The sequence below is a fragment of the Lissotriton helveticus genome, chromosome 8, assembly GCF_964261635.1.
Source record: "Lissotriton helveticus chromosome 8, aLisHel1.1, whole genome shotgun sequence".
NCBI classification, from domain to species: domain Eukaryota; kingdom Metazoa; phylum Chordata; class Amphibia; order Caudata; family Salamandridae; genus Lissotriton; species Lissotriton helveticus.
This window is the reverse complement of record NC_136069.1, coordinates 799,833,326-799,855,361: the sequence shown is the minus strand read 5'-3', so window position 1 is coordinate 799,855,361 and position 22,036 is coordinate 799,833,326. Positions and strand designations below refer to the sequence as shown.

Here is a 22,036-nt window from a genome sequence, read left to right as displayed (position 1 = left end):
ACGAGACTCCTGTTTCTGCTGTTGTTGCTTACCCTGTTTTTGTTGTTTTTTCCGCCAAATTTGCTTCTTAGCCTTGGGCTGTTCGTCAGTCTCTGACTTCTGCCCTTGGGGTTGTTTTTTCTCTTTTGTTGAGAAAGGCTTGACTCCCAAACTATTACGGCCTACAGTTTTATAAGCCGCCACAATCATTCTTGGTAACTGTCGGGGTTTGTCGGCATCGGGTACAGCCAGTAAAGCATTAGACACCTGAAAGCTCACTGCATCTCCCTTGACATTCGCAAGTACGAGATCGAAAACTACGTCAAAAGTGCTGCATAGGCGCATACCCAATTCAACCGCTGCCTCAGGTCCGTGCTCATCTTGAACATGCTTAATGACCGTTGGAAGGACAGTCATTGACGGTGTGCCGAAGCACCTCGTATACACTGCTGCAAAGATCTTACCCCAAGACTCACAGTCAACAGCTTCCGGGATCAAGTCTTTTGGCATGCTAATTGTTAGAATCCTGTGTTTTTCACCAGGAGTCGTGTTAGGAAATACCGCTTCCAGCTGGTCAAACTTCTCGGCAAGCCAGAAAGGAAAATCATCCTTATTCTGGGGGCGCTTGCCCATTACTGCGTTCACCATCACAGGACTGAGCTTCATTCCGCCCTGTCCGGCTGGAAGCTCCGCAACACCTGGGGCCCCGCCCGGGAGATTGCGGGTAATGTACTGCACTAACGACCTAATCACGCTAATTGCGACTAGACGCCCCTTGTTGAGGATGCGGTGTAAATGCAGCCAATACAGGCCAAGTTGCGCCTGGAATGGACAAAGAACCTAACCTCGGAGTTAACAAAGAGTGGGGTAGGGCGCCATTAAACCAAACTCGGTGCTGCCAAGCATTAATAGGAACTTCCTGTGTCCTATAGGGAACATATTCCTGTGGCATGGCAGTAGGAGTGTACGTGTCAAACACATTAGTATTTGCATTCACAGCCGGGAAGGTCACCCACGAGTAAAAAATTTTGTACGGGTAAGCTACTTCCGCACTCACCAACATGATCACAGCCATGCCATCCACGGGGACATTATAAGTCTGCAAATGATTGCGAACCGCAATCTGACTATGCTGCGGAATATCAATGGCATTAGCCATAGTGACACAGAAAGAAAGTGGAACAAGAAAAACTATGTAGCACAACTGGGTAGCAATTCAAGGAAACCATTTAGAAAGAATCAAGCTTGAATAGACCTATATAACTATAGGTAGGTTTGTCCGACACCACTGTTAACCGGAAACAATAGCGAAGGGGTTAAGGACTGAATAAAGTACTACTCAAGTATCATGTAATAAGACCACCAACGGTTGGGCGCCATGTCGCAGGGATCCTGCTCTCCCACAGAACTGTGCATAGAGACTTGGAACCTCAGTGAATTAGGGTGTACGAAAACTCACCTTAGTACCCAAAATCCCCTACCAGACTAGCAATCAGTGTCTCATTGGTTCTGACAAACTCCCAATGATTTAGACAACCCAGAACATGGACTTAGAACACCTCAGGTAACGTTGAACACATGAACACTCTTTCGTTATACTATCATACCAGTCCAAAACGAGGAGTGAATGAAGACACGTGCAGGTTTGAAATGTTTATTTCTAATGCAGTGTTATCAAGTGCAGTATCTTAGCTGTTACAAGCAAACATATTATAATAAACAAGGTTATCAGCATAGTTACTATTCCATAAAATACAAAGGGTGAAAGCATGTTTAAATGCTAAAGGGAAAAAGTCTAAAAAGCTCTCTATTTGCGGTAATGTGGTCGAGCAGTAAGGCTGTATCAGAGTGTAGTGTTAAGCATTTGCTGTACACACTTAATCAGCAAATGATATCACACGCTCAAAGACTGAACTTCAGACCAATTGGTTTTGTATAAAAATATTATTTTATTTTCTAGAACCAAGCAAGCCTGGCACAGGTAAGCAATACATACTTTACAGTAGTAATGCAGTTTGTAAACCGTTTGAATTGCAATTGTATGTGCACTTTGATTTGATTACAGTAGAGCTACTAGTAATGCAATGTGTATGAGCTACTGAACATAGACTTTGTATTGGCTTTTAAGTAGAATGTAAAGTAGATTACTTTACAGATTACTTTTCTTACAAATTGCAGTATACCTAGATACTGCACTGGGACATTTCCTGTAAACAGGTAAGTAAAAGCGTTTTTGTTATTTGGTTACAGTTTTTAAAACTTTTCACAGAAAAACAGTCAATGTTATCCTACGGAGGAAAATAGGGTTATTGGTTCAAAAGTAAGTATTTGGTTGTGGGAGTTGGTATTCTGGGGGTAGACTCAGGGGTCCCCCAGGGTCAGGGATGCACTCTTGTTACACCCTCAGCAGCACTAGGGCGGCCGAGTGCAGAGTGCTGAGGCCCAATGTTATCCAGTGGGGGATAGGGGGCCTTCGGTTGGTGGCTGCTGGCGAGCAGGCCACTGGGTGAGGGAGCAAATCTCCTTGACTTAAGCTCAGGGCAAATGGGGGTCTAAGCCAGCACAACAGATGCAACCTCACAGGTACTGGGGCGGCCGGGTGCAGAGTACTGTTTTGGCATTGGGCGCCCTGTAGCTTTCAATGGGGAGTCTCTGGTTTGCAAACACACTGCAGGCTCGGGGACGAAGGTCTTCTGGGTGCAACCACCAATTGGAGAGGTAAGTTGGGATGTTGGGGGTTGGTTAGGCACCGTTGGTTGGGCCACCCAAGGCAGTGGCGCGTCGGGTGCAGGGGTGCCTTTTAGGGTCAGATCTTCTTACCAGCCCTTAGTACCGGTTGGGGGGGAGGGGGATCTTCCGGTTTGAGGCTGCAGGCGTCAGCTGGAGGCTTGAGGCAGGTCAGGGGTCACCGGATGTCGGGTCAGGATCACCGGAGAGACATCCTCTTGGTATTGGGCCACTCGAACTCGGGCCGTGGGCGTTGGGTGCAGAGTGGTGCAGACTCGCGGACTTTGCCGGACCTGGAGACTGTTGATGAACAAATCTGATGTTCACGGGAGACAGAGTCTTTGCTTTTGAAGGCAGTGCAGGTCCTCGGGGCTCTTGAGGCTGCAGGACACACTGGAGTTTTGCTTCTGCAGGTTCGAGATGGGGACAGGCAGGTAGGGCTGGGGCCAAGTCAGTGGGCGTCCTCCTCTTTCTTAGCTTTGGCACGGCTGTTCGGTCCTTCTTCTTTTCTTCTTCTGGTTTCTTGTCTGAGGAAGCAAGGTTCTGGGTGCCCCCTAAATACTCGATTTAGGGGCGTTACATGTAAGCAATGGTTGGGACCAATGGGCCCCATCCTTGGGGTGGGTACACCCCCTATTAAGCCACCCTCCAGTGGGAGGGAGGCACATGCCTACCTCTGGGTGGCTGGGTCCCCCCATCTGCAAGATGGCAGGGACTGAGAGTTGTGCTTCACCTCACCTCCCCCACCTGAGGGGTCGAGTTGGCAGAGGTGGGCACACCTATCTTCCTCACTTGTTTTTCCCACCGGTTCTCCCGCCTAAAGTGGGGTAAGACCAGTGGGGACCAGATGCTGAAAGCAGCAAGTGGCCTGGGAAAGATCACAAAGGCGGCAAGCCTTTGAAGCACACCCTTCGTGGAACCAAACCATCCTGGGGGAGAAGGCTTGGCACCTCGTCCCAGGATGTGCATTGTTTCAGACCCCAGAGAGCAGCAGGCTCCCGACCCTGGGGTCCGGAATCATGTCTGGTGGTGGCAGCTGAAAGCAGCCACTCAGTCTGGACACTAGTGGTAGGTCGTTTTTCAGGGGGCATCTTAAGATGACCTCTGTGTGCATTTTTCATTAAATCCCACACTGGCATCAGTGTGGGTTTAATGTACTGAGAAGTTTGATACCAAATGTCTCAGTTTTCAGTGTAGCCATTATGGTGCAGTTGAGTTCGTGATGACAAACTCCCAGTACCATATACTCTAATGGCAGCACTGCACTTACAATTTCTTTGAATGGACTTAGACATTGTAGGGCTTCAGGCTCATGCACCTGTACCCTCACCACTGGTATAGTGCGCCCAGCTAGAGGGGTAACTGATCTACGCCAGGGTAGTGGGTTGTAGGCATGGCACACAGGGATGTGTGCCATGTCGACTCTTCACTTTGTTCTGCACCAAGACACTCAGCCTGCAAAGGCAGTGTGTGAGTGTAAAGGTACAGGGCCTCTGAGGGTGGCACAATAAGTGCTGCAGCCCTTAGAGGTCTTCCCTGGTCACAGTGCCCTGGGTACATGTGGTACCATTTACCAGGGGCTGACCTGTGGCCAGAGATGTCAATTGGGTTTGGGTTTCAATGCAGTTTTAGGGAAACAACATAGGTCCTGGGTACCTGATTAGCAGGAGCCCTGGGCACACTTACTCAAAGCACATCAGCAGTTCAGCAAAAAGTGGGGGCAACCATACAGAAAAGGGCACTTTTTCACACCGTATAAGTAAATTGTACCTAAAATATTAGTAAAATCAAATGGTCTTGGCTAATGCCAGACCTAAAAAAAGTAAGCATATTGTTAATATCCCAACACTGCAGATGTCTGTGCAAAGTAGTCTATGGGATTAGCAGCACTTTTTTTTACTATTCAAAGGGTCATGATATGTCCTGGAGTGACTTCTATTCAATAGCTAGGCGAAAAAATCCACAAGAAATACACTATTTCTTTGAAGGAATCGGGCACTCAGTTGACAATCTCTTGAATTAGCAGAGCAGTTTTCAGTTCCTCATGCATAGTTACGGTAATTCTAATAGCACTTGGTTGAATTTGAATGACGGTGGTTGATTGACACAGAGGAGATGTACAACTGACATAATCGAGGATTCCGAAGAACAGGACAATGTGCTGAAATCAATGCAGTATTCACATATTTTCAAAGAAGTTGAATAAACTGAGGACATTAAAACAGACACCAGAGCTGCGTAGTACTACTCTGGCGTTGCCCTGTGCATTTGTTTCACTTGGTCATGGAGCATATGGGCTCACCATTGAATATATAGGAGGTGATACATATTATAAGTAACATAGTTTTGAGGAAAGCCCCGGAGCTGATGCCTGATCATTACCTTCTAAAAAAAATTTATTTTGAGGGCTGTTGATTTATCAGTGTTTGCTTGTAAAAATTGCTGTTATTGACTTGGGAGGAAGTCATAATTTTCTAGTGCTAGCCCTTGGAAAACTTGAGAGAGAGAAGCAGTTGATGGACCACAGGCTACTGGAATGACTTTGCTCAAGGACATCATCTACTAACAGGAAACTTAAACCAGTACATTTTAGCTATATGCCCTATAATTACATATATCACTCATTGAAGGCCAGCAAATCTGGACTTACAACCTGTAAACTATGCTCAAGTTGGCCAAAAATAACGAACAATGAATACCAAAAAAAGAGATACCATGCAAAGTGGAGATACAGCAGCTGGCTCATAACCTTTATATCAAAGAGTTGGAACAACATTTGGACATTTATACATTTAGGCCAGATGTACGACCCTTACATTTTGCGAATCGCAAATTGCGTCGCTATGCGACTTGCAATATGCGACTCGCAAAATGCAATTTACAACAGTGTCTCAAACACTCTTAGCGATTCCTAACGGGGTCCCAAATTGTCTGCCTCAATAATATTCATGAGGCAGGTGCTATTTGCAAGCCCATTAGGAATGGCCAGCACTCCCAGGGATGGTGGCCTGCTGGGGTCAGCAGACCACCATGTCTGTGACTGCTTTTTTAATAAAGTTGTTATTTTGTTTAAATGCATCCTGTTTTCCTTAAAGGAAAACGGGATGCATTGGGAGGGGGGGGGGCGCTAGAGGGCGCACAGCAAGATGGCCGCACTGCTGTGAGGCTCTGTTTGACTGAGTAACTATCCGTCGCTAATCCGCTGCATCATCCTTCACTAACGCTGCCAGAAGCACTGTGGGGATTCATAACCTGCTGCTGTACCTGTTGCTGTGCCTCGCGACTTTTAAATCCCTACCTGTGCTGGTGAAATAGATCGCCGACCCGCACCGCATTTTGCAGACTGAAGATGGCGGCTGCTGGGTACTGCTAGACCGCTGGGCGGATGAGCGGTCTAGGCCTTGGCCTGCAGGGTGAAGAGGTGGTGGCTGGCCTACGGTTGGTGATATAGGCGCCCAACAGCTTACGGGGGTCCTCCGGTGCAGTGGAGTGCCTTGTGGGTGGCTTTGACGGACGGATCAGGGGCCGCGACTGACGGTCAGCGGCGGCCGGGCCTTGAGAGCCGCGAATAGGCCCTCCTTGGTCTGTGGCGGGAGCAGCTGCGGTGAGTCCCCTGCGAGGACGGCGAGAACAGAAGCGGAGTGGTCGTGCCCCGGCACGGCGGACGGTTGTCTAATTGTTGCTGCCGGAGGGGGACTGACACTACAGGCCTGCACTGGAGTGGAGTGGGCCCCTTGGCTCTGGTGCCAGTGCCCGTCGGCACTGGGTGCGGTGAGTGGGCCGGCTCGGTTCGGGGCTCGGACTGCGGAGGCGGGACTGGGGCTGGGGCTGGGGCTGCGTCCGGATCGCTGTGTCTGGTACGGCGTCTGGCGCCGGGCGGGGGAGCAACTGACAATCTGTGGCATAGTCGACCTGGTGCAGGCCTCCATGCATGTATTCTAGGCCTGTGGGCTCCGCTGTCCCTGGGAATCCTGGGCCTGCTTGCTAGGAGGAGGTAGCGCTGAATATTGTGGTGGCTTTGCTCATTCAGTGCTGTTGGAGACTGGACTTGAGAACTTTGCTTTTAATCTGATCCGATCCTACTGGTGGGGCCCGGCAGGATATTGGCTTGTTGTGCTCTGGAGCTGCTGCTGGATTTGCCGCCCCCCCCTCTACCGGCGACCTGAGCAGTTAGGGTCTTTCCTCATTCTTCTCCCACTTCACGTTTGTGGAGCCTGGATCTCCCGGTTCTATTGTTGGTGGGCTCTCTGAGGGGGCATTTGGCTGGACAGCTGCACTACCTACCTGCAGGGGGCGAGCAGAAGTTCCACGTGGTACTCACTGGATTGAGCGCAGGGGCTCTTCCCATCTTCTGCCTTAGCGCTGCTGGTCTGCCATATGAAAATGGGGAGAACAGATAAAAACCAGACTAAGCTTGCCTTTGAGACCCGGAAGGCGCCTAAGACACCACAGAAGGCTGCCTCAAATTCGGAGGCGGACACTGCAGTGGAGGGGTCTACCACATTGGAGGCTACTTTGGTGGCTATGCAGCGATCCCTACAGTCCATTGAGGGGTCGATGGCTGCTGTTAATGATAGGATGGATCATATGTCCTCACAGCTAGAAAAACAGAGCGCGCATGGGGGAGGTGGAGCAGAGGGTCTCAGCGGCGGAGGATGGCCTGACCGCGGTTACAGACAAGACACTGAACATGGAAAAGGTTCTCTCCCTCATCCAGGCAAAGAATGAGGATTTGGAGGCGCGGTCCCGGCGCAATAACATCCGCGTCATGGGGCTGCCGGAATCCACAAATGTGGGCAGAATGGAAGCTTATATGGAGCGTCTCATCACCGACATATTTGGCACGGAACATCTGTCACATATGTTTATTGTGGAACGGGCCCACCGCTCTCTGGCTGCACGGCCTGTCCCTGGAGCTACACCCCGCCCAATAATAGTTAGGATTCTAAATTACAGGGATCGAGATACGATCCTGCGCTTGGCAAGGGAGATGGTCACCATTGAACATCAGGGAAATACTTTAGCGTTTTTTCCTGACTTTACAGTGGTTGTGCAGGCGGCGCGGAGGGAATTTGGCGTGTGAAGCAATTTCTGCGGAATGAGGGAGTCCCATACGCCATATTATACCCGGCGCACCTTCGAATAGGTGCTGTGGCCGATAATAAGATCGTTTCTACTCTTAAGGCCGCTATGGACTACGCCAAAACGTTGAAACGCAAGAAACTGGACTCCGCTGTAGTACATGAGGAGTAGGAGCTGGGTGACACTGGATGCTGAAAGACCTGCACCGGGATGTCGTGTGGTCTCTCCTGTCCGTGAGGCTCCTGGTTTACCCTAGACTAAGTTTATGTCAGAACTGGTGATTGCTTATTGATTTTTCTGGGGTCTGGGATATCTGTGTTGTGTGTGGGGATCTGCCCCCCCAGTCCCACATATGACATCCTATTTAATGTGGCTAGGACATCTGGGCTCCTTTATGCTGTTATTTGGTTGGACGTTTATTTGCACTACTCTTGTCGTCATTTGTCAATGCAAAATGTTTGGTTAGATATGCAGGTGTTGGGGAGGACGTCATTGGATGGTTCAATATGTGAAGTGTGATGCATTGGACTGTTATGCATGCTCGGTCGACTCCTGCTCTGTGGGAGTGTTCTGCCTCTGCGCACCCACATATGGGTGCACCCCGACATTGGTTTGATGGGATGGGTGGGAGGGGGGGTTGCTGAGGAGTTGGGGGAGCTTTGGCATGTTGGGGGAGCTGAAGTGGGAGGGGGGTGTGGGAGAAGTGGCGAGGTTTAGGGGGATTGGTCGTCTGGAGGGAGGGGGCGGTGGATTGGTTAAGTTTTCTATTTACAGCGATATTGTATGGGGGTGGGGGCTCGGTTTGATGCTGTTTGTACGTGCAGTAATGAGAGGTGCGCGGGTGATATTTCATTTTGCATATCCACTGGTGGGTCCATTGTTTTGTTCTCTTGCCAATTACTTACCATTGATTGATACTGGATAAGGCAGGTAAAATTTCTTGCATTACATGGAATGTCCGAGGGCTGAACAACCCCAAAAAGACGAGGCAGGTGCTGGCATATCTAGACCGTCATAATGTCAAGATGGCATTATTGCAGGAAACACACCTCACTGACAGCACTGCGGAGTATGTGGCCAAAAAATGGGCTGGAGTACGGATTGCTTCTTCCTACTCCTCGTATGCACGGGGGGTCATGGTGTTGGTTAAGAAGGATGTCCCGTTTGTGACCATGCATGAGGAGGTGGACAAAGACGGCAGGTATATTATTGTGCAGGGGAACCTGTGTGGAACACTGATTACCTTGGTTAATGTTTACGGCCCCAACATAGATGATCCGGACTTTTACAAAATGTTATGGAAAAAAGTATATGCCCTGCCGGTCTCTGTAGTTCTTTGTGGGGTGGGACTTTAATGTTGTGTTGGATAAAGATCTGGATAGACAATCGCGAACCAGTGCTCACGTCAAGAGAGCTGCACAGGCTGTGCGTGATGGTATGTGTGACTTGGGGCTTGTGGATGTGTGGCGGTTGCAGCACCCTGGGGTAAAGGAAGGGACCTGCTATACGTATACCCATGACACTTGGTACCACCTGGATTATTGGTTGGCAACGCGTGATGTCGCGGCTTGGGTATCAAGGGCTTCGCACTTGCCCCGCACCCTATCGGACCATGCGCCGGTCCTGCTAGACATGCTCCTCCCTACTTATGCTCCGGCACCATTCAGATGGAGGCTACAACCCTCGGCATTGTTAGACCAAGTATTTAAGGAAGGTGTAAGAGAGGCTATAGAACATTATTTTGATGACAATGTTGGGTCTGTGCAGAGTGTGGGTGTCATCTGGGAGGCGTTTAAGGTGACCATTTGGGGGGCTTGCATAGGCTTACAGGCTGGGGTGCTTAAGTCGTTGCGGGACTCTATGGTACGGCTGGAGCGAGAATTGGTGCGACTGGAGCGACAGTATGAGGAGGACTCTGCTGCTGCAACCTTGGCTGCAATACGCTCGCATGTGACCGAGTATAATGATTTGGCTGAGCAGGAAGTGCGCCATTTATCGCAACGATGCAAAGCTAGGTACTACGGCGAAGGGGGTAGGCCCGGGCGTGCGTTAGCTGAGCGAATTATGGAACCTTGGGCTAGATATTGCGGAGTACAAGCGCTTACGGATGGCGACCGGTCCATAACAGATACTGCTGATATTCTAGAGAGTTTTGTTAAATACTATAAGACAATGTACGAGAGCAAGAAAACAGCTAATGAGGAGGAAATTGCGCAGTACCTAGAGGACGTCGTGCTAGTATGGTTATCTAAGGGACAACAAGATTTTTTGATGCAACATATCACGGCAGCAGAGATTAAGGATGCAATCGCGGCGCTGCTAAACGGTAAAGCGGCGGGCACAGATGGTCTGCCATCTGAATTCTATAAGGAATATGCTGATCTGCTACTGCCACATCTAGCGGCTATGTATACAGAGGCGTTTGACCAGCAGCGGCTGCCTGATACACTCAGGGAGGCGTTGATTGTCGCCTTTTTAAAGCCGGGCAAATCACCCAACAAGTGTGAGTCGTATAGACCACTCTCGCTCATGAACACTGATGTAAAAATACTTGCTAAGGTCCTCGCCACGCGCCTGCGTCTTTTACTTAACGTTACGGTACTCCCAGATCAGTCGGGATTCATTCCCACACGATCTACGGCACATAACTTGAGGGCGCTGTTTGCGGTATTGCATCTTTTATAGCCGGAACTTCCAGCGGTGGTAGTCCTGTTGAACGCTGCAAAGGCGTTTGATTCAATTGCTTGGACTTACATGTTCGCTGTGATGTACCGTATGGTTGTGCCTTATTTCGTCATCAGCTGGATAAAGTTGCTTTACACGGACCCGGTGGCACGAGTGCGAGTGAACGGCCATGTCTCGGGGGGGTTTCCGATCCAAAGGGGCACTCGACAGGGGTTCCCCTTTCGCCCTTGATATTCGCGCTTGTCTTAGAACCTCTTGCATGTGTGTTAAGGCAGAGGCATGCTGGCTCAGCATTGCACTTCCACCAAAGGCCGTTGGCCGTGTCTATGTATGCGGACGATATGGTCCTGTATATTAGAGAACCGGCGCAGTATCTTGAACAGGTCATCAGGGAATACATTTGTTTCGAGTGGTTCTCGGGCTTGGCCATTAATTGGAGTAAATCTATAATTTTACCTCTCACCCGGAGTATGGTGCCATTCACGTTGAATTATCCACTGGAATGGGCTTCTGACCCTGTACGTTACCTTGGCATATGGGTGCATCAGGACCCGCAGGAAATTATTAGGGCCAACTATGGTGTGGCAGTGTCTAAGCTTGAAGACAAAGTGGCTCGGTGGGTGCGGCTGCCCCTGACGTTTGCAGATAGGGTCGCCTTAATTAAAATGGTGGTGTTGCCGACATTTTTATATTTATTTGTTAATGTTCCTATTCTTTTGACGCAACATTTTTTTATACCATTATGCTCACTTTTGATTACTCTCGCCTGGGGTGGCAAGAAGTCCCGCGTAGGCTGGGAGACATTGACAAAACCGTATGCACTGGGTGGTTTTTCGGTGCCAGATATGCAGTTATATTATCTCTGTGCCCAAGCACAATTTGCGTATTACTGGCAGAATGCGCCACCATTTACGCCGCATGTAGATGTTGAAGCGGGAGCGGTACACCCCATTCCCTTGCAGGCGATGATAGTCAATCCACATACGGTATACGAACGGGGGGAAATTGACACGGTGCAATGTACGGCCAAGGCATGGGCTGAACTGGGAAGGAGGGCACAGCGCTTGCCACTGTATGCTCCTGCGATGCCCTTATTGCACTACGCAGACCTATCAGTGACGAGTGAGACTGGGGCGCTCAGGGTCATGCATGCCGCCGGGGTGCGTGTCATGGGGGTCGTGTTAGCGGGAGGGACGTTCATCTCGTTGCCCGCCTTTCTCCCAGCCGGAATGGATGAGGCGATGCCCACGTTTATCTATGCTAGGCTTCGGGCAGCCTTACGCAGTTTGTATCCAAGCTTTCCGAACTAACCGGCAACGCGGGGGGCGCTGCAATTATTATACACGGCAACCACCAAAACCAAGCTGGTCTCTCGTCTTTAATATGCCTCACAAGTTGATGAAGGTGCGGCACAGCATAACTCCAGGGCTAGATGGGATGAATGTCTGCCACAGCTGCTGACGGATGAGGAATGGGAGGAAAGCTGCCGAATGACTGGGAGTTTTGCAGTGAATGGCAATTTTAAACTTATCCATTATAAGTTCCTGCACCAAATGTACTATACCCCTATACAGTTACATAAGTATGGCTTAAGAGACTCTCACTGTTGCAGGCGTTGCGGTGCGGAAGAGGCTGATTGTATACACTTAACGTGGGGCTGTCCTAGAATCTTTAAGTTTTGGGATGAGGTAATTCTGGCATTAACCAGCATGACAGGGGTGCAGCTTGAACAAGATGTGCGGGTATGTCTGTTGGGCATTGTGTCAAAGGTCCCTACCGGAGTTCGTAAGTTAGTAGTTTTGTCCCTGCAATTAGCTAAACGCAGAGTGGCCATGTGCTGGGATGGTCGGCCGGTCCCCACGCTGGCGCAATGGTTACGGGATATGGCTTATTGTCATGACCAGCTCACTTGCTATGCGGAGAGTTTGCCCGGGGCGTCCCGACCCAGGGACATATGGGGTCCATACACGACGTATGTGCTGGCACAATCGAAGGATAAATGAAAACTGTATGGAATGCATAATTTGTCTGTACTGTTTAGCCCCTCTTATCCTGCGATGTTCACCTATCGATAATGAATGTACATGGACGATAAAAAAAGGCGGCGGTCTTGGTTGGATGGCCATGGACACTTTGACTTTATTTGATATCGCATGTGCAATGATGTCACCTACTCTGGACATTCCTACTAGTCAGATCAGATCAGATAAGTCTTTATTTCGACGTCATGTCATAAAAGACAACATATTATTATGAATAAAAGAGATAAAATACACATCATCAAAACCTTAAAAGTACATTGAGCACAGCTGATTCATTGGCAATTATACATAGATATGGGCTTTTCACAAAACCTACTGGCTAAATCTGTCCTCTGATTATTCCTTAGCAATAATTAAAAGGTAGAAATTCAATTTAAAAGTAATAAATATGACAAAATTTTATCTAAAAACCTTAAAAATAAAAATAAATAAAGGACAGTTCATTTTACATAATAAGAAGGAGACATTTAAACATTTGGGGCAGCTACTGATTTTAGTTTGGTCCTTTGAATTGCCCACATCCAATTGAGAAATTTATACACAGCAATAATTAGGCTTTCCGAACAGTCTGTTTTAAAAATCCGTAGGGCCTCGGATCCTTTTTTGATACCTTTTTGCAGACATACTGGCCTAAGCCACCTAAATCGCGGCAGTTTATACACAGGGCATATAAACAATATGTGAGCTAGACTTTCCGGTTGTGAACTGCAAAAGGGACACATAGCATCCCTACCAGAGGACCATATGCTTGTAAAGGTATTAATTGGCAAGGTACCCACCCTATACTGGTGGAACCGTTTCCGGTCCTCAGGGATTGTAATAAAATCCCAATATGGCTCATAAGCCAGTAAGTGTTTAAGCTCAAGAAACTCCCTATATAATGAAGAGGTGGGGCATCTTTGGAATTTTTGTGACGTGACCATCGACCAGTATAGTTCCTTAAGAATCTCACGTGATGGAAAGATGTTATGTGCTGGGTTCTCCCATAGCTCAGCCAAGCCCATGGCGTTATAAATAGCCTTGGATTCACTGAACCATTTTATTCTATTGGTTGTGTCCATGTTCCTAACTTCAAAGAGTGCTTGAGCATAGTGGGAGAGTTCTGGAGTAACCCAGACCCTCCGCCAGTATGCTATGGGTCTAAAGCGCGCTACATCTTCTATTCTCTGGCAGCCTAGGTCGAAATAGAGCGGCAAAAGCGGGGTAGATGGTGGGAACCTCGCTATTCCTCTTACAAATTTATTTTGGGCATTTGTCAGTTCAGAGATGTTGCATGACCCCCATAGTTCGGCCCCATACAATATAGATGCTCGTATTTTTGTGTCATAGATTTTTAGTGCCGGAGCTATGGGTTGGGTGGCCGAAGAGGGCAGTTCTCTCAAAAGCACTCCCGCCAACTGGGCATGTCTAGTAGCTAGTTGATTAATGTGTGGTTTCCAATCCAGCCTTGAACCCAGTGTAATACCCAAATATGAAAACGAATGGGTTTGCTCTAGCAACTCCCCATTCATTATTGCTCTTCCTTTCACTTGCTTGTACCCATGCATTACCATAAATTTGGTTTTAGACACATTAATAGTAAGGCCATAGTCGCTACAGAAGGTCTCAAACCGCCCGATTGCTCTCTGGAGCCCTTGTTGGGTCTTGGATATTAAAAGAGTGTCATCTGCGAACATCAACAGGGGTATCGACACACCACAGAGCTTGGGAGCATCCGTTGGAAATTCCCCGTAGTAGTCGATAACCCTGTTGATGTACAGAGAAAACAATGTTGGGGCCAAGACACATCCTTGTCTTACACCTTTCAGGATTGGAAACCTAGCCTTTACCTGGCCTTGTTGGCCCCACCGGACCTGGGCAAAGTTATTTTCATGGAGTTTAATTAAGAAGGCAAGTAATTCAGGTGGCATACCTTGTTCCTGATATACTCGCCACATCTTCATTCGAGGGACCAGGTCAAAGGCCGATTTTAAATCGACAAATGCAGCATATAGTGTGCCACCGCCAAGGACCACCCACCTCCAATAAATAGCAACAAATCTACAGACCTGATCCACCGTACTCGTATTCGAAGGGTGATAAGGCATCAGCATCGTCTATCCAGTTCTGAATCCTGGTCAAGACTAGTCTGGCAACCACTTTCTGAATACAATCTATTAGGCTGATGGGCCTGTAGTTAGCGGGATCCGAAAGGTCACCTTTCTTAAAGATAGGTATTATTTCGGCTTCCTTCCAGGAATCTGGGATTGGTGATCCTTTGGGAATTGCGTTGGCAAGGGACAATATGTATTTTGCCCAAACATCTTTTCCATGAATAAAAAGATCCGCAGGTATGGTATTGGACCGTTTTTAAGACGCTCTCTACTTCTTTTAGACTGAATTGTAGAGGGACAAGAGAGACATTTACATGGGAGGTATTGATAGTTATACCCGAGTCCAAGGCCGGGGATGCAAATTACGTCCTAAAATGCATCACCCATGTTTCGGGAGAAACGTTGTTTTCTGGTTGGGCTCTGGGCCAGCCCTTGCCCCATTTTACCAAATCCCAAAAACCTACCATGTTTTTGGATTTACTGGCTTCATACAGTTCTTGCCAGTATTTTTCGTCCCAAGTTTTTCTCGCTTCCTGCTGGACGTGTTTATACTTAGACCTTGCTTCTTGGATTGCAACCCTACTTTTCGATTTTACCGCTACAGCAAGTAATTTATAAGAATCCCTGCAGCTCTTAACGTACCAGGAGGCTGCCTGCTTCTTTTTATTACTATGTCTAGGTCCCATCACCTTCTTAGTGAAAAAGTTTTTAAGATTATTAAAAAGTGTTAGATGAATTGGAACAACTTTAGACAGAAAGTCAGGGTTAGATACACACTCCTGGAGCTCCATAGTTGCCCTACCTGCCAGTTCCCCCATCGCTAGGATGTGTTCTTGCTTCAGTAGGCATTCGGACCATTTCACCCTCCGTGTGTCATTTGTGTGGAATATATCAATAGTTTGTGGGCCAGAGTCCACCTGCGATACTCCAAACATATCCAGGGTTAAGCTTAGGGGGTTATGATCGCTCTCTACTCTTTTATTATTGACATATCGTTGATTGATTTCCAGAACTCTAGATTAACGAGCATGTAATCTATTCTACTGTTACATACCCCGTTATCAAAAGTTGATTCTCCCTCTTTATCTGCTCTGGTCCTGCCATTTACTGCACGTATTCCTTGCTCTAAGCATAAAGCTTTAAGCTGGAGTGCAGCCTCAGTCCAGCGCTTTATCGGGGGGATGGTCAATTGCGGGATGTCCCAAATGCGATCTTCCTCCTTTGCTAAATTAATGTCATTATGATCCAAGGGCTCAAAGCAACAATTAAAGTCTCCCGCAATGAGCAGGTTTTCTTTGCCGTTATAGTGATCCAAATGTGATGACAACTTGGAAACTACCTCTGACTGTTTACCTCCAGGTTTGCCCCTTGAATAAACGTTAAAAATATACAAGTCTCTAGCGTTTGGGCACTGTATCTTTATGATAAGTATGTCATTGCAGCCAGAGTCTGTTTGGGCGACCTTAAATCTGTCGTTCTGTTTAACCCAAGTTGTCAGACCTCCCATTGGTCTGCCTCTCCTGCTTTGGATTGCGGGAATAGAAAAATTCAAATATCCCTCCCTAAACTGGGGGTCCACCTGCCAGGTCTCTTAGAGTAGTATGACCATGTATAGGTCTATGAACGCTAACCAGTCTAAGGACGTTAACTTGCTCTTGAGTCCTGCAATATTCCAGGAGACTATCGAGTGTGCTGGCATAGTATTGCATGCACACTTGGTAGCCTGCAGGAATTTACCATGGAGGGTATTGCCTAACAGCTCTTTATTCATTAGTGGAGCAACAGACACAATAGACTGATCATTGCAACTTAAGTCAGGCCTGTGATACCCACCCAACTCTGAGTCCTGCATATAGATAGACTAATCCTGCTTAGGAAGAGGACTGTTGTCATCTCCCTTATCCCCTTCACCTGCCCCCAGAGAAGCTAGTGGGGTTTTAACCTGGGTTAAGGCATAAGGCTTACTGGTCAGCCCTCTAGCAAGTCAATTAACCCCTTCTAGATCGGACAGCGTAGAAAAGCGATTAAACGTTGGAATATTGAAACTACAGCCTGCTAAGTTTCTTGTGTATGTATTCCTGGGTCTTTGTATGTTTCCCACCAGTGATAGGGGGTAAAAATAGCTAAGATCGTACGTGGATATTCCCCCCCACCACATTCCAGATACCAATCCCTCATGTGTGCAACGACCCTGCGGTCCCTAAAGTTTATTATAAGGACATCCCCTTCTTTGTCCTTGGGTCGTTGCCCCATCCAGCCCAGTCGTCTAACGTGCAGTATCTCTCCATCTAGGTTGGGTGGTAGGGGTCGATTATTCCGAAGCCAGTAGACCACCTTATTTTTAAGTTCTCGATAGTCCTCCTTCGTCCCAGCAGCCAGTTCTGGGACCCCAGTGAGGACTGTAACGTATGGGGCTGCTTCAGGTGGGAGATCTATACATTGCAAGGCACCAAGGGTAGTCTTGGATGATAGGTAGTCCCTAGCTCCCTGTACAGATTTAGGAGCCGGTACGCTTCCTTCTTTGCCTCTGGAAGGTACATTGGGCTAGGAGACACCTTTCCGCCAGGCCCTCCACAGGTGCTTTAAAACCCGCATCATTACCGCGCACCGCGGGAACAGTTGATGAGAGAAGCGGATTATTTTTCCTAAAGCTGCGGGGGCCACGACAAGGTGGAGAATCACGCTCCCTGTCTTTGCTGCAGGACTTTGGACTTACCTCTTGCGTTGCCCAGTCCGCGGGAAACGCAAGAGGTAAGCAAAGACAGGGAGCGTGATTCTCCACCTTGTCGTGGCCCCCGCAGGTTTAGGAAAAATAATCTGCTTCTCTCATCAACTGTTCCCCTACTAGTCATCCTGCTGTATTTGATTCATGTAATAACTATCTTGTAGGTATGTGATGTACCCACTGGGGAGAAATGTGTGCGCACTTGTCACTGTACGATGTTTTTCTATGCTGATTAAATGAGAAATAAAAGAAAAAAGAAAAAGAAAACGGGATGCATTTAAAAAAGAAAAGTGCAACTTTTCAGTTTCATTTTTTAAGTGCAGGCAGTGGTCGCTGGGACCACTGCCTGCTCTTAAAAAATATTTTTGCACCCATTCACAAAGGGGGTGGGGTCCCCTGGGGACCCCCTCCCGCTGGCGACTGTCTTACCACCTACTTGGTAAACTGCAAGTGTTTTGCGACCACAAATTTGGTTGCAAAACAATGGTACATACCATTTGGACTCGCTTTTAGGAAGGCACGCCCCTTCCTAATAGTGAGTCGCAAACCCTATTTTGCGACTTGGTAATTGGGTACCGACTTGCAAAATAGGGTTTGGACATGGACCAGACCAATTTTGCGGTCGCAAACGGGCCAATTTTCCGTTTGTGACCGTACAAAAACGGTCGTACATCTGGCCCTAAGCACTTTTGCTGCCAAAATGGAGACTATCATTAGTACTAATGGAGGCAGAGAAATCAAATGTGGCTTTATTAGAAGAGTTGGTGAATCCACAAGCTGAACTTGCTTGAACCTAAAATAAATTTCTGAAAACGTTGTTGACTTTAATATGTTGGAAACCAACTCAGACTGCACAGAAGGATCTGAAGAATTTGTGGCTATATGTGTAAGGCCATTGGAATTATGCAGCAATGGGGGTTGTGCATTATGCAGCAGGCTTCACTCTATTAAGCAGGAAGCAAATGCAAAATATAAGATGCAATTTAGTACATTTTGTTGTGGTATTATATCACTATTTTGTCATTTTATGACGTTAATGCAGTCTGGATGAAAGATTTCAAATTCTTCATAAGAGTTAAACTCTTGAAGGCAATCATCAGCAACTAACAGGTGGCCCGTTTGTAATGGCTTCCAATGTCTGCCTCCACGTATGTTTATTAGAAACTTTTGATCAGTTGGAGCTAGAAACATTTTTTGGTTGAAATATGCAAGTTCTGCAGTAGATGATGTATTATATGGCAACTGCAGTAAATCCATAATTATGTCAAAACGGAGCAGCAGCTTAATCACATAACTCCATTTGCTGAATAGAAGTTGCCATTATATCATATGTTTTGGGGTGATCTCGTTCGTATGATACAAACGTAGCTCATAAAATATGCCACTTGTATGAGATATTTGATCCTTTTGCTTTGCCACTGGTAGGTACCCTCTGCAGTGGTTACCTTATTTGACGAAAAAGTGTATCCCATACACAATTTTTTGATAAATTGATGATTTTGAAGAGCACCTTCAATCTTGACAGTAGGAACCGGAGAATGAAATACAAACTACTACGCAAAATCCCACTCTACTCAACTACACACTCTACTACAAGATAAAGTTGCCCTCAGGTGCCAATCCTAGCTTCTGTCTTCACTTAAGACACACACATACATCATATACTCATTATCATGGATGGGCAGACACCAGTCAGCCACTGACCCGCAAGCAGATTATATTTGTCAAATCCCAAGGCACCCATTTAGCAGACATTCGTGAACTTGAGTAATACATATTACCACAAATGAGCTGGCAATTTCTTTTTTAGACATGCTGTCTGATATGTTCCTGTGCCAAACATTACAGCGTATGAAGATTTGCATTGGCATTTGAACGGCAACTACCTTCCAAGAAATACCCTGGCCAGGAAATATATAGAGACACTGATGAACTGCAAAGAGCCAACTTTGACCTGCTTTCCTTCATGCTGATCATTTCCTTATGTCTGAGTAGGAATGCAGTCAAGCCCAAAACTCGACACAACACAGGCCAAATATGCACATAAAACATTGAACAATGGTAGAGGATGTTCAGTGTACAACTGAGAATCCATATTGCACTCTAAATATTTGTTATTTTCACCATGGCAATGTATTGGGCAATTATGTCTTTTTCCAGGAAAAAGATGTAACTATATTTTTTCATGAGAGATTTGGTGTCACTGTAAATACTGGGGTAATTGTTAGCATGTTGAGTTCAGTTTAAAGGTAGATGTTTTGCAACTGAAACCCTTGCATTATCTTCACTTTTTGTAAGATTAGAGTAAAGTTTTGGAATCACCTTTCTGTCACTCTGTAGTTACTTTTGTTTTCTCTCTCCATCTCACAGGGTCAAGTGCCCTAGAATCCTGAGTAGCATATGAGAAGCATGGTAGCACGTGTTTTAAAAGACAATTCAATTTTTTATTTTTTTTAAACACAAAAATGTAATGTAAGTCTTAAGGGAAAGTAAAAGAATCATGGGAGGGACACTTGGAAACGGCATGCGCAAGTGCTGAAAGTTTAAACATGCTAACTAATTTATTTGCAATTATATGAGGTGAAACCGGAAGGACAAATCTATCCCACAAAAAAGATAACAGCACCTAGACCGACAAGGGCGTCTTCAAACTATAAACATGTAAACCTGTATGTTATAAATTACATAGCCTCATTGTTTTCAAAACATAATAGAGGTATCCTTACTACAATGTCAATTATGATGTCGGTTTGGACTAGCCTGTGCCTGCAAGCAGTATTAAACATATTACTTCCCATGTTTTCTAACCTTAGTTCTAGATAGACGTGTATTTCAACTGTCTCACTTAAAGAGGATCAATGTTGATCCTGACAGCTACAAGTCCCTATCTTCGATGTATTTCTCCTCCTTGCCCACTGAGGTTCAGGTGTATTTGCTGGTGGTCTTCCAGCTTGCTTCCAACTGTGACTCAGAACTGGGTGGCCGGGTACAGAGTTTAGAAAATGGTATTTCACTTGCAGGACAGAGGATAGCAACATTGAGACAACATGCAATTCATTTGTTGTGAACACAGGAACCTGACTTTGAGGTTCACTGTGAAATGAGCTTCTGAAACTGAACGACCTTCCATGCAGTGCCTGCCACTAACAAACACAAACACTTTTTGAACATCCAAGAGTCCCTTTACTGCACAAAAGGTGAACTGATGATCAAAAATCGCAATTCTGTGGTAAATGGTACATCAAGAAAAGACGTGTTTGAGTAGCCTGTCTGATAGTTCTCGGAGCTCATGTTCATGCTACAACCCAAATATCCCCTTTCCACTGCAACAGAGTATGGAAACAAATGCTACATGACGACATGAACATCATCTAGGGTCGGCACTGCCTTTTTGACCCCTGGCCTCAGGGGTGGCAAAATCAGTGCCAAGAACATTTGGGGCCTCCGCATTCCTTACTGTCTGGCTGTTTTTTTTATTATACTAATAGTGAATCATATTTTATTATTCAATATTAGTGTAATAAAAAATGGAGCACACTTAGGACCTGTGGTGGCAGCTGTGGGACGTAAAAATGTTTTTAAATGTCTGCTGTATATGTGCTTGTGTGTGAGATCATGTTTAAATGAGAGAGCATGCACATGTGTGAAAAAAAGTTTCTGTATGTATAAGCGTGTGTGTGAGTGAAAGTGAATGTCAGTCAAGTGACAGGTAGTGAGAGACTGTGTGAGATTGAGGCCAATATTTACTATTATTTGGCGCAAGGCAACGCTGCACCAAAGTTGCTGCAATGTCTTGCGTCAAAGGTGGCACATTTTCCCTCTCCTAGTGCTCTGGTGCACTTTTGGCAGCCATGTGCCAAAGCAAATACCCTTGTGCCAGAGTGCAAGGTGAGTGCATTCTCTGCATCATAGGTTTTCTAGTGGAGGGTGTCCCTTCCAGTACAAAAACTATGCTATAAGGCGTTTCCTCATTTGTATGGGTGCTGTACAATAAAGAATTCTCCTCATTACGCCTTGCTCGAAGAGGCAAAAGATTTTAGTGCAAATTCCTCTCTACCAATGTTTGCAGATAGAGATTTGCCTCAAAACTTATGGGTGGTTGCATGGGAACACAGTGGCGGCTGGTAGAAAATGGAGGTGATGGGCGGGGTGGGTTTAAAAACAACAAAAATATTTTTTTTAACTCCACTTACCTCTTCCTCTGTCTTTCTCTCCACTGTCGTCTCTCCTCTTCTCTTCCGTGGTTCGGTGCTCAGATGGGGCATTACAGCCAGGTGGAGAACTTGCAAAGTGCGCACGACTGCTTGGCTGGCCCAAGACGGCTGGCCAAACCGTCAGGCGCACTTAGAGTGTGCCAATCACTCCTCCCCTGTGACACAAGCTCCGCCCCGCCCTAACCTAGCCCCGTAGCTACGAAAATTAAAATTATAACGCTATTATCATTTTAGTTTACATTTTTTCACTGCTCTGTAAGCACTTGGGCGATGCTCCACAGCCTTAGTGGAGGAGCCGCCACTGTAAGAACCCAATGCAGCACCCATGAAACACCCCCTTGATAAAAAATGACGCAAAGCAGCTCATAGAGCAACTTTGTGTTACTTTATGATACTATCCAACGCAAATAATCAATAGTTGTGATGTCAGGTAATGTGAAAAAAATCAGGGACAGGGGTAATATGATGTCCCTTTCTATGATGTCATTG

At 46.7% G+C, this 22,036-nt stretch overlaps 1 protein-coding gene across 2 annotated transcripts in view; it reads right to left on the bottom strand.

The window, feature by feature from the left end:
• CLYBL (citramalyl-CoA lyase) overlaps positions 1–22,036 on the bottom strand; it is a 2,321,716-nt gene that overhangs the window by 1,676,043 nt on the left and 623,637 nt on the right. The gene's annotated exons all lie outside the window — the stretch shown is intronic.